At 40.3% G+C, this 13,784-nt stretch overlaps 1 protein-coding gene across 2 annotated transcripts in view; it reads right to left on the bottom strand.

The window, feature by feature from the left end:
- samd10b (sterile alpha motif domain containing 10b) overlaps window positions 1–13,784 on the bottom strand; it is a 93,195-nt gene that overhangs the window by 42,749 nt on the left and 36,662 nt on the right. The gene's annotated exons all lie outside the window — the stretch shown is intronic.

Here is a 13,784-nt window from a genome sequence, read left to right as displayed (position 1 = left end):
AAAACTCTCCATTTCAGGGTGTATAGCTTCCTTGTGGACGGAGCTCTGGAGTTCAGTATGTCTATGACTCTGGCCCCTTCACAGGCAAGACCCACAGGTTGAATGTTTCCGGGCGGGGATGGAGGATTGCTCCCCCCGCCTGAGATAGAAGGTCCCTCCTGACCGGAAGCTCCAGTGGAGAGCCATCGAGAAGGGATATTACCAGGGTGGGAATTATGTAATTTTAGGGGCAAGGCCATTTGGCCTCCACCTTTTATTTTTTTGGGGGGGCACCAAGGCCATATGACAGAGCACAAAGGCCATTGAGTACAATTAGATGGTTTTCCCATTCAGATTGATACCATAACATGGTAATTCCCTGTGCATCATGGTGAGCCTGACTGGCCTTACTGCAATGGATTCAGAGTTTACAGAGTTTTCAAATTTACAAAAATCACAATTGCATCGGGAAATGCAAATGTGCTGATCTGCAATGTATTGTCTATGGAGGCCTATACGATTGTACAAATAAGAAAATTCAGCTTGAGATCAGGGCTTGTCAAATTCAGCAACCCTTGAATGTATTGAAAGAGGTCTCTGTTTCCAACTACAACCTGTTAAGCTGCAACCCAACTTTTGAAATATCCCCAGAAATGGCATTCCCAAACTGAAACAGATACAGTTCATCAACCCTTTGTACTAAAAGCACAAGTATCATCTCATTTGAAAGCTGACACCTGGTAGTTTATTGTAAATGTAGAATTAATTATTGTCATAAGGAAAAAAATAGTTATAAATAGATTACAAAAAATAAAGTTATGAGAATTTTTTTTATGAACATCTTCATGAAAATAAAATTGAAGCTGGCATTGTATAAATCTAGAAATGCACTGCAGCTAAAGCCATATGTCTGACCATGTTATACTTAAAATCTGAAGATGATATGTAAAAAACTCTGTATTTAGGTAAATGTTTTTCAAGATCATGTCATATGACTTTATTTATTAGCTTAGCACACCATCAATACACGACAATTTATGAGATTAAAACCATGTTTGTGCTCCAAACTTACTTTATAACTCAAGTCGAGTGTTCTAAATAACCTTCTGTGATCTGATTTGGCTTCAGATAAAAAAAAATCAGACAATACAATATTTTATGTATAATGCAATCTTGATAAAGTCTATCGATTAGCATAACATTATACATATATTATTATGAAAATGCCTGACATGGCTCGAAGAACACAGGTAATTAAATTATCATTGCAAAAGTTTTTATTTTCTTCAAAACGACATAATCTGCATGTTACAGCGATCTGTTAGCTCTGTTTGTGGTCGGGGATTTGGGATTTCCTGCATTGTCGAACGCTCTTCTTCATGTGTTTCAAATATGGACTATAATGTTCAGTAGAGCGCCCTCAGGCTGCTGGTATGAATTGAAAACACAGCACATCAGTATACAGCGCTCATAATGATTACATCGACGCATTGGCGCTTTCTACATGGAACTTGGACAGGGCCAGGGCACACAGGCCACTGTGGCCGTACGATGATTTTTTTTTCACGGGGCATGAAGGCCAAAGTGTAGAGCAACGGCGGCCATGGCCGCGTGGCCGCGGTATAATTCCCACGCTGGATATTACCACACTCAACTTGGCCAGTACGGAGCTACTAACAGAACACTCACTCAGTCCTGGCGGACCTCCTCCAGAACTCCTGGGAGCCTCGGCCACATCTGCACTATTGCGTCCAGACCCAGTGGGGCTGGATGCGTGAGAGAAAACCAAAGTTGACAGTGCGTCGTATCCTGAGACGCGTACAGATCCACCTGTGCCTGGCCATAAACTCCCCAATTGTGCTCCACCACCTCGGTGTGGAGCCTCCATTCCCCAGGCCTCAGCCCCTGTCTCGACAGGATGTCTGCTCCTATATTCTGATATCCCAGAATACAGATTGCTCTCAGGGAGAGTAACTTCCCTAGGGACCACAAGAGAATCTGGTGTGCCAGTTTGCATAGTGGACGTGAACTCAGACCCCCTAGATGATTTATATAGGAGACCACCGTCGTGTTGTCTGTGCGAACAAGCACGTGATGACCCCTCACGTCTGGAAGGAAATGTCTCAACGCATTGAAGACCGCCATCATCTCCAGGCAGTTTATGTACCACGAAATATGATGACTCCTCCAAAGACCCTGAGCTGAGCAGCCTTCCATCACCGCTTCCCAGCCCGTGAGAGAAGCATCTGTTGTGAGCGAAACTCGATAGCAAAGAGCTCCTAACACTGGACCCTGGGATAGGAACCAAGGTTTCCTCCATATAACCAAGTCACGGAGACACCACCGTGTTGTCTTGATCATACGGAGTGGGTTCCCCCTCGGGAAAAAAACCTTGGTCTTGAGCCACCACTGTAGGGGCCTCATGTACAGCAGGGTGAAGGGTATAATGTTGGCCCCTACAGTGGGGCTGCTATCAGACCCAACAGCCTTTGAAACTGTTTTACGGTGAGTGACCGGCCTAGCTTTGTCTCTTTCACAACTGTGAGGATCGAAGCAACACGAGCAGGCGAGAACACAGCCCTTATTGTCACTGAATCCCACACGACACCAAGAAAGGTGGTCCTCTGTGCTGGAGAAAGTACACTTTTCTTGGCACTCAATCTCGACCCCAAGTTCTTCATATGCGCGAGAACGACATCTCGATATCGAACTGCCAGTTGTTCCGACTCCGCTTGGATAAGTCAGTCGTCTATATAGTTTTTTGTGAACGTGCGAGGTGATAGAGCTAGACCGAATGGAAGAACCCGAAACTGGTAGGCTTTGGCCCCAAAAGCAAAGCTTAGGAACTTCCTGTGTTGTGGAAGGATGGATACATGGAAGTATGCGTCTTTCAGATCTATCATGACAAACCAGATCTGATTTGAGTCACGATCTGCTTCAGCGTTAGCATTTTTTTTTCAATTTCTTGACTGAACGATTCATAAGACGAAAATCTAAAATCGGACGCAACCCCCCATCCTTTTTTGGAAAAATGAAATACCGGCTGTAGAACCCAGAGTCTCTGCTGGCCGGCGGAACCGGCTCTATGGCTTCTTTCGCAAAGAGTGATTTCACTTCTTGCTTGCTGGAAACCGCTGCGCCCCGAAGGCACCAAGGGTGGCGGGGTTGGCAGAACGGCCTCCTGAGGGCACCGAGATGGAGCAGGCACCGTGTACTGAGGTGAATACTGCTCCACCCCGGAGGGGGCTGTCCTCAGAAGAGGCGACACTCTCCTTCTGTTGCGCTCTGTATGAGGAACTTTCCGGCTGGGGCTGCTCATGCCCAGCAGCCCCAGGGGCCTGTTGACGGCGAGGAGGATATCGTTTGAACGCCTCCATTTGCTTTTTTCGCCTCCTAAAACCTCTCTACAATGGTGCTTCACCGATGAAGCCAGGAGGCTATAGCGGGCCGTCCAACAGAAAATATTTGTCTTTGTCCTTAATATCAGATCAATTTAACCAAAGGTGCCTGTCCGGAGCCACATTAGCTGCCACTGACCGCCCAATAGCACGGGCGGTCTTTTTAGTAGCTTGGAGAGACAGATCGGTGGCCCGACGCAGTTCTCTAACCACATCGGGCCCCGCCCCCTCGCTAGTCTCCAGGTCCCTCAGCAGGTCAGCCTGGTATGCCTGTAATATAGCCATAGTGTGAAGGCATGCCCCGGCCTTCACACAATGGCTTTACCCACTAACATAGATTGGGCAGCATTGGGGCATTGGGGGCATGCCGATGCTGGTGAAAGATAACTGGCAAGTGGTTGTTCTACTTTCAGCATCACCCCATAATCATATTCCTTTAGCCTCCTTATATCTGAATAGACATGAACTTAAGGGCTAAAAACTCTGGAAGAATATGGTTTATTCTACAACCTTGATAGCTCTTTATGTTGGTCGTGGAAAAATGGAAGTCCCCTTGGTGGAGGTACTGAACTAGATGATAGAAAGCCCTCATCTAATAGGCTTTTGGGACAAGCGCCTTGCTTCTCGGCTGGCCAATCAATGTTCAACTTTGACACAGCATGAGACAATACCTCCACCAGCTCCTCATACGCTGGGGAAGAAGCTGGTGTTTCTTCTTCCCCCATTTCGACGCTCAGCACATCTCGGAAACCACCCCCCCCCCCCCCCCCCCCGCCCCCCCCCCCCATGATATCCATGTGCCCTATCCATGTAGCCCGCCTGTGACGGTCACTCTCGCTATTGGACTAGTTGACACATGTGCTTCAGATGCAATCACGCAGGGGCGTTCCCAAAGCGTCATCAACGCATCACGAGTTCCCTTGAAAGGGAATCAGTCACTCCTCAAATTTTTAAATATCTTATGAAGAATGTGTTTCTTAATGAGATTCAAAACAACAAAACAAGAACATCTTGTAGGTAATTAAATAAACTGCTTGTGAAACCATTCTCGTACATAGTTCATTAGTCATGGTCTTGGTCGTCCTAATTATTTCTATCCTTGACTATCTTGCCAAAAGCAAACTGACACTTTTGCTCACCTTGAAATAGCAAAGGTTTATCCCTAATCATTCCCTCACCAGTCTTCAGCCAAATACAGTAAATTAATGTTATCTTTAACACAAATCCCATCAGCAGAACTCATTTTCATGCCAGGACTGGCCCCATGAGATAAGCCTTGTCAGAAAAAGCCACAACATAACATCTTCCAAAGGAAATCATTTTGCCGCTCTAACTGGACTCTATACCCACAACTAATGCCAAGAGCAATCATGTGTAATGGAAGTTTAATCTAAGAATATGATCTGGTAATGATGGATTCATGACCACGAAGTATTTTCTATCACTGTGTCATAATGTCACTGGACCCTGGGCTTGTGAGACAGCCAATTAGACAGCAGGACAGCTTGACTTCAGCTATATGATTACACAACATTCTTCATAATACCAGGTTGTGTCTCACATGGCTTTAGGTGATATGATATAGCCTAATAGTAGCATATGAATTGTTAGCGTCCAGGATGTTAAAAGAATATTTACTTTTTTATTTATTTATAACATCAGTGAGGTAATATTTTTTACAAAGAGCTCAAACTGATACAAACTGTCTTTAAATGCAAGTGCAATTACCTATGGGAAGTATGGGTAACATTTTATGACTCAAATTCCCCATTATGTTTCAATCTGATATAGTTTACACTGTTCTTTTCAGTGTTAACAAGTAGTTATTTAGCTAGCGTTAGCATCAATGTTCTTTGTGTATTTTTAGACCAGGGATGGGAAACTCAGTCCTGGAGGGACACTGTCCTGCAGAGTTTAGCTCCAAACCTAATGAAACTCACCTATCTGTAGCCTTCTAGTAATCCTGATGACATTGATTAGCTTGTTCAGGTTTGTTTGATTAGCGTTGGAGCTGAACTCTGCAAGACAGTGTCCCTCCAGGATCGAGTTTGCCCATCCCTGCACTGCCATATATTGTCTTGGATCAGCATGATCGTCTCTGAGTTTTAGAGAGCAGTCTACACAATAATTAATTCCCTTACCAGGCCAACAAAATTACTGGTTAATTTCCTTACCTAGCTAACAAAATTACTGGTGTTTATGCTCGTTTTTTTGTCATTGCTTTTTGTCTTCTGGCTTCAGACTTTCTGATTCTTCTTTTTTCTGTTTTTTCCATATGGGTTGAGAAGTGTTGCATTATTCCAAATAAATAGATTGAGATCCACAAATAAATGTAAAGAGATTTACAAAAATATCTCAAATTCACAAATAAATAAATAAGATCCACAAATAAATGTAAAGAGTTTCACAAAAAATAATAAAACTCACAAATAAATAAAATGATATTTGCAAATAAAATAATTTTTTTACAAATGTGTTAAATGCCACAAACATAACTCTGCCTGGCATTTATTTGTGAACCGCTTTCTGTGCATTTGTAAATCCCCTCGTGCATTTGTGAATCGGTTCCTGTGCATTTGTAAATCCACTCACGCATTTGTGGATTTTGAAACACTTCTAGCATCGACGTGCAGACAAATCCACAAATAAGTGGACTCCACCCACTGTTTACTCAAGCCAATCAGATAATGGCCACATTGAGCTGACCAATCGTAGCACGTTCACGCTACAACCAATCACATTAGGCTTTACACTCAGAATGGTCTTGCCCTGAAATAACTTTGCTCATTCATGCATTGGTTCAAATAGGAAGTGTAAGGCTAAGGCCCAATATTGCTGTAGTAAAATATGTTTAAAATTTGGATTTCGTTAGAGTTAGACCATTAGACTGCGTAACGAGCCAAGACACATTTTTATGAGCCTTTGAAAATGCCAGAGAAACAATGCTTACGTTATGGGAACAACGCGTTATGGAAACGTCACGTCATTCATGATAAAACAGAAAAGCGACCAAAACGTTGCTGACTTTAAATTAAAGGAAATGAAATTACAGTCACAACAGCTTTTCCCACTTCTTCATTCAAGTTGTATATAGCAGGTCCGTGGATCTAATGATTAAATATGTATTATGCATTTAAAAGTGAAATGCCCAGCAGACAAGCGATTTGAATTTATCCGTTAAAACACTTGATCACACAAACAATATTTCATATGAATCAGACTTAATAATATTGTATAGTAAAAGTAATTTACAGCATCCAAAATAAATGCAAAGATGTATTTTTCTTTCAGAATTGCATTATCCACTCAAAACCCCAGTAGACTACACGCTGTTACATCTTCAATGATGGTCATTTGGGCTGATATTTTGGATTCTACATAATATTTATGTGCTATAGCTAGCTATTGGTCACAACGATTGTGCTTTAAAAGACAAAATCATCCGTTTTGTAATTTCTCAACATCGTGTCTACCCCGTTGCATCTACTGTTGCATTATTCCAAATAAATAGATTGAGGCTGTTGTAGGCTGTCTACATTGGACAAAGCAAATGATGTGTCCTCGTGTAGGTGCGTGTCGTAGCCGCTACAGAAGAAGAACAGGCATCCGTTTACTATCAATGAATCAGCGTGTCGCGCAGCGCCGCATCCAGTAGATCACATATTATGAATTTTCATGTAGCCAGCTTAGTCAAAAAAGAAGATTATAGACACGCCATATATCTGCAGGTAAGAAAACAGACGTCATGGGCAAAATGTGTTAACATTGCAAACATGTTAGTTTTACATGATTTGAAACTGCTACGGCAGCAGGGAAGATAATGGGCTATTTGCTTTTGACGCGCCACTTGAGTCCGGTAGAGAGGGTGTTATATGATGCTCGAGATCTGTGATGATCATAATTTGTGTGTAATCCTGAGTTAATAATAAAGTATAATAAATATAAAGAAGCCTTAAACTCCAACAATCTTTTGGTAATGGGGTGTTTTAACCATACAAACAGCTCAATTTGAATGAAGCGCCCATTACAGATCCTTTCAGGGATGCAAATATCTGCAAAATGAATCCAGTTCTCGCCCCGAATGTAAAGCCTAACGTGATTGGTTGTAGCGAGAATGTGCTACGATTGGTCAGCTCAATGTGGCCATTATCTGATTGGCTTAGGTAAATGGTGGGTGGAGTCCACTTATTTGTGGATTTGTCAGCACGTCGACACTAGAACTGTTGCAAAATCCACAAATACGTGAGGGGATTTACAAATGCACAGAAACCGACTCCCAAATGGGTCTTTTCAAACATCTCTCATGGGTGTTTTTGCAAATACGGCCACGTCTGACCCTCCCATATTTTAAATGTGTGTCTAATGTGTAATAATTTAATGTGTGTCTGTTGTTTAATTTTTGCTCTTTGTGTCACCAAACAGCACTATGCTACATTCAGACGTAGCTGCTGCCATCTTACACCAACTGAATGCACATCATCCCTTAGTAATCATATGCTTTCCCACTTATTACACAGCAACTGACAAAATAAATACATATGTGGACTTATTGGTTTTAGCTGCTACAACTGATAACAGAGACTCAAGATGTATTGCACATAAACCAAGAATCTGTGGTTTGATATGAGAGATATTAAAATAGTACAGGTTTCAGTTACCTGGATGGTTTGATATGCAGCATTGCCATGAATGACCAAGAATATAAAAAAATATCAGATCGCTAAATGTTGTAATTGGCCAATCAGAGGCAGGCAGAAAGCTTTGTAATAATCAATGTAAAATATTTTCTGATTGGTCGGCTAGATCAGTGTGTGTTGTGATTGTTCAACTGCGTTGCATGTTTTAGATATGGGAGTTCAGTAGGGATGGGCGATACCACTTATTTGTTTTCGATAGGATACCGATACTTTCAAGGCCAGTATCGCCGATATCGATACCGATACCAATACTTCTAAAACGAAAATTTCTTAAATTATTGAATTACTAAGATTAAAATGGCTAATGATACCGACTTAACATTTTATTTTAAAGGCATTTTAACAATCAATACGCCTTAATTGGAATTTATTAGATTATATTTTTATTTACACGTGGTTACAATGTTTACTTGTAGTGGTAGCCATGGAAATCTACAAAATATTATAGGCTTAGTTGAACTATGATCATTTTAATGTTAATTTTCATAGGGGACTACCAGTGACCGGCTGTTGCCCATAAAATGCAAACTTTTTATTCTGACAGTGTATGATTTATACTAAAATTAGTTAGGCCTACAGAATAGAACTATGAACTTTTAACATTCAAAACACAATTTATTTGCACATAACTATGTAGGCTACAATTTAAATTAGTTTATTGTGAAATAGCTCAAACATATGATGTTTTTCTGTCTTCTGTTAAGCATTGTTCTGGGCTTCATTTCCCAAAGCATCAATGGTTTCTTGTGATACTTTTGGGAAACGCAGCCCTGTTTGAATGCATTGTCGACTCGGCAGTGTGTGAACGCTCTCTGCGATTGATTGCTTCTGACTTGCAGCATTTGCGTGTGTTCAGATAAGCAGGAAAATAGTTATACTACACAATTATTTACTAAACAGGTTATTCATCCAATTCAATGAATATTGTACACATTAAACTTCTTGTCAAATAAACAAAATTACTGGTAAAACAACAAAACTGTAGTATTGATATTTTAATTTGAGTATCGATACTTTCGATACTCGCTGTCAGTATCGATATATCGATACTTTGTATCGATACGCCCATCCCTAGAGTTCAGAAACAGTGCTAACTGATATAGAGAATAACTCCATTTGGAGTTACCTTTTTAGGCAGCAACATTACACACTAAAGAAAGTTGAAACGTAAAAAAAAAACATAATAGGTCCTCTTTAAGTGTAATTAGGGTGCGATAAAACCCTCGGCAGAAACAGAATCTGAAAGAGTCCCGCAATTTGTAATTCAAGTGTTAAAAATCTGGTTTAAAGTTTGCTCTTTATTCTAGTTGTCATGACCTTGAATTTTTTCAGTTAGTTGTGAGCCTGTGCGTTTGAATACATGCCAGTGACCTTCTCCAATTCACATACAATCCTGAGACCAGGACAGATGCATAAAATCTGTTCTATTTAAAGGGATTCTCAGAACACCAGAGCAGCTCCATTTACACACACATCTCCTCACAGTTCACTGTCAACCGGAAAAAAATATGTTTATCATATAATAACCACACGCTACTGTCAGCCACTCCACTAAGCCTTTGTTTTAAGGTGACATTACAAAAGGATATTTTCCCAATTCACTCAATTCAAATCAATTATTTGCAAAATAACAGACAAAGCGTAAAGAACGTGTTAATCAAATCAGGGTGAAAATATTGTATTATTAAATAATTATGGCCCTCAAGGTTGATGCATACAAAGAGGGACTAATTAATTTCAAGTACGCCTCTCATTTGTCTCTGGTAATAGAAAAACCATGCGTAATATGAGACACTTCAGATCAAGCTTAGCCTGATTCTAGGCTAATGGTTCTTATAATGAGATGCTATAATATCCAGACATCAGAGGTGCATTTTCCTCATCATGACAGGTGGAGTATGAGCCTGTTATGATGGTTTGGGTGTGCAGTGGGTAAGAAGGGCTAGCACTGGCAAATAGATCAGAGGAGAAGTTTACACACTGCGGCTCAAAACATGACATATTATGAAGCCAATGCTGTAAACAAGCAAACGCCTGCATGACCTTCAGAGCTTTGTCCTTGTAAAGGTTATAAAGAAATACAACTGTTGGCAAGCATTAACGGTATAAAGAAGTTAAAAAAAAAGTTCCACCTATTATGGATTTTTGAAAATTACCTTTCATGTAGTGTGAAACATAGATCAAAGTGAACGAAAACATCCTGCAAAGTTTTAAATATGAAAGTTCACCGTATACAAAGTTATTGTCTCTCAAAAGTAAGCAGTGTTTCCCCTACCATTGTTTTGGGGGGGCGCCCCGCCCCCCCAAAACGACCCCCCGCCCCCCCTAAAATGCTGACGAAATCCAGTCATAAAAAAGGAATTTAGTGTATAACGCGGAATTTCACGGAATTTGTAAATTTGAGGAAAAAATAGAAAGCAGTTCAGTACACTTGAAATCAAATCGCGATGTAGACTAGTGTGTGTGAATATTAAAACACAAAGACTATTTAAATACGAATCCTGCATGTTCTGTGTGAATGAATGGTGCCGCCGACGCGCAGTTTCATTTACCACACACACACACACACACTGAAGCACGTGTGACGCTTGCGCTATTTTTTGGCCTATATGAAGACACAAACGCATGAACTTCCTCTCCAGGCTCTAGATCCACTCTGAAAGTCACTTCGTAATAGGGTTGGGAACCGAGAACCGGTTCTTATGCAGAACCGGTAGTGTTTTTGGTTCTGATGCGATGTGTGGACGAAGTGCTGGGAGCTTATCCTTTAATAGCGACGTCTCACCACATAAATATTAAAATTGTAATGAATGCACTGTCCCTCGCGCTATTCGTATAACAAGTTAAAAAAAATTGCGTCAGATATCAACGCAGAGAGAGAGAATAAGACAGTAGAGCTGCACCATTAATCTTTAAACGATCTCGATTCAAACACCCACGCGATCTTATTCCTAAATGACAAAAACTTCACACCGGGACATTCAAATCTGTTTGCGCTGTCGCTGACATGAAACATCTAACGTTAGCTTTACTTTCTGTCTTTTCAACAACACAGTATCGATATTTCTGTGTTAAAAATATTCAAATGATCACAGAAGTACTGAGATAAAAGTTTATAGTTCGAGAATAAACACTGATGTTAAAACAGTTAATCACCTTTTGAAAGTCGCTTCAAATAACGAAAATTCGGAACCGGAACCGGAATCGGAACCGAAAAATTTCTTACGATTCCCAACCATAGACAGTATGTTCCCAACCCTACTTCGTGATCATTTAACCGCTTCATTTGAGAACAACTATCATCATGACATAAACACACAGAAACTCAAAAGGTCTTCACGGCAACCCGTCAAAATAAAAGTTCGGTTTAACTTGACAGAAATATATTACTGTTGTACATTAGAATTTAGATATGTCCCAATGTAATAATACACTAACACTAATCCAAATAAATTATCATCAAAACTGAAATTTTTAAGGAATAATCCATGTTTTAATTTTAACAGTAAAGCTCATTGTGCAGCAAGTTATTTGACAAAAAGTTTATTTAATTTCACATGATTAAAATTGATGATAAATGATACAATTTTTGTTTTATGTCTTCATTTTATTACCAGAAAAAACACAACACAGAATTAGTGTTAGTGTGAATTAGCGCAGAATTAATTAGTGTGACTTTTTTTTTCATATATTTTTAAAAAAAGTATTGTTTAATGATTCATAATACATGATTTCAATTAATTAGACATGCTTTTTGATTGCAAAAAAATTACACCACGTATCCGTAACACGCCCGCTCCGCAACACTAGCAGTACACCCCCCCCCCCCCCCCCCCCCTAAAAAAGAATCCTAGGGGAAACACTGGTAAGAGTCGACTCTGAGTCGCTGATATGAATCGATAGACGAACGATGCTTTTTCTCTATCTTGATGACGTCAACTTGACAAGTTATTTGAATAAGATACGCCCACTCATTGTGCACGCAGACACCAGCGAAAACTTGAAAACACCATGTGGACAACAAGACGCTGTGTTCTGAAGTGCGAATCAAAAACGACCCTTTTTCACTGCCCAGGGAGGAGCATTTGAAGACTAAGTGTCTACAGTTCATATATACAACTACAGTATACCACACAAGTATAGGGCGAACCTTGTGCTCTGTTCGCGTTATTTTAATGACGATTGCTTTACAAACATAAATGCTTTCAAGTGTGGATTCGCGAGCCGGTTGATACTGAAGGAAGTTTCAGTACCAATTTTATTTGGATCAGCTTCCTCCTCCAAATCACAACCTGTAAGTATTATTAATAATTGTTGCTTTTATGTGTTTTGTAGCATGCTCCATATTTGTGTGCGTTGTGTAAGTTACGCTCAGCGCAGCTTCTAGGTCTCCAATTGTCTTTTTTTTTTCTGAAATATGTGAAATGTTTGTCGTTGTTATTGGAGTTGTCATAAAGAATAGAGCAATACCTCGTAGTACAGCAGTGCTTTATCAATATGTTTATGCGTTGGGATAACGCAAACAATAACTGACTGGGTCATCTGACCAATCACCGCAGATTAGCGTCACGAAAAGGAGGGATTTGGAAAAATGGGTCGTTGAACGAATCATTTGGGAGTCGGTGAGCAAATCCGGTAAAAATAAATGCAAATTATAAGACAACAAAAGTATTTTTTTTTGTCACTGCATGCATGCAAGACTGTTGTTGGGGACTCCCAAAACAATATTAGGAACATTTTAAATGCCATAATAGGTGCCCTTTAAAGGGGTCATGAGATGAGAAATTGAATGGGCCCTGATCTTTTGACATACAAGAGGTATTTGTACCATTAAAACATCCTTTAAGTTTTCATAGCTTAAAGGGTTAGTTCTCCCAAAAATGAAAATTATGTCATTAATGACTCACCCTCATGTCGTTCCAAGCCCGTAAGACCTCCGTTCATCTTCGGAACACAGTTTAAGATATTTTAGATTCAGTCCGAGGGCTTTTTGTCCCTCCATTGAAAATGTATGTGCGGTATACTGTCCTTGTCCAGAAAGGCAATAAAGACATCATCAAAGTAGTCCACGTGACATCAGTGGGTTAGTTAGAATTTTTTAAAGCATCGAAAAGGCATTTTGTTCCAAAAAAATAACAAAAACGACAACTTTATTCAGCATTGTATTCTCTTCCGGTTCTGTTGTCAATCCGCGTTCATGAGTCCGCTGACATAAGACGAGCTGACGTGTTATCTGGTGCGTTTACAGTCTGAGGGAGACGCACGCTGTAAACAAAACAATCTTTGCAAACATGTCTAAGGATTTCGACACAGGGGAAGACTTGCATCTTTTTTTAACCAGACATATTTATTTGAACCTGAAACACGGACGCACCAGATAACACGTCAGCAGCCTGACTGGCCTTGTGAACGCGGATTGACAACAGAACCGGAAGAGAATACAATGCTGAATAAAGTCGTCGTTTTTTGTTTTTTTTTGGAACAAAATGCATTTTCGATGCTTCAAAAAATTCTAACTAACCCACTGAGGTCACATGGACTACTTTGATGAAGTCTTTATTGCCTTTCTGGACAAGGACAGTATACCGCACATAGATTTTCAATGGAGCGACAAAAAGCTCTTGGACTGAATCTAAAATATCTTAAACTGTGTTCCGAAGATGAACGGAGGTCTTACGGGCTTGGAACGACATGAGGGTGAGTCATTAAT

The sequence above is a fragment of the Siphateles boraxobius genome, unplaced genomic scaffold (assembly GCF_051911475.1).
Source record: "Siphateles boraxobius isolate OS27281-9 unplaced genomic scaffold, OSU_SipBor_1 68, whole genome shotgun sequence".
Taxonomy (NCBI): Eukaryota; Metazoa; Chordata; class Actinopteri; order Cypriniformes; family Leuciscidae; genus Siphateles; species Siphateles boraxobius.
Note: the sequence above shows the minus strand (reverse complement) of the source record. Positions and strands in the feature narration are given on the sequence as shown.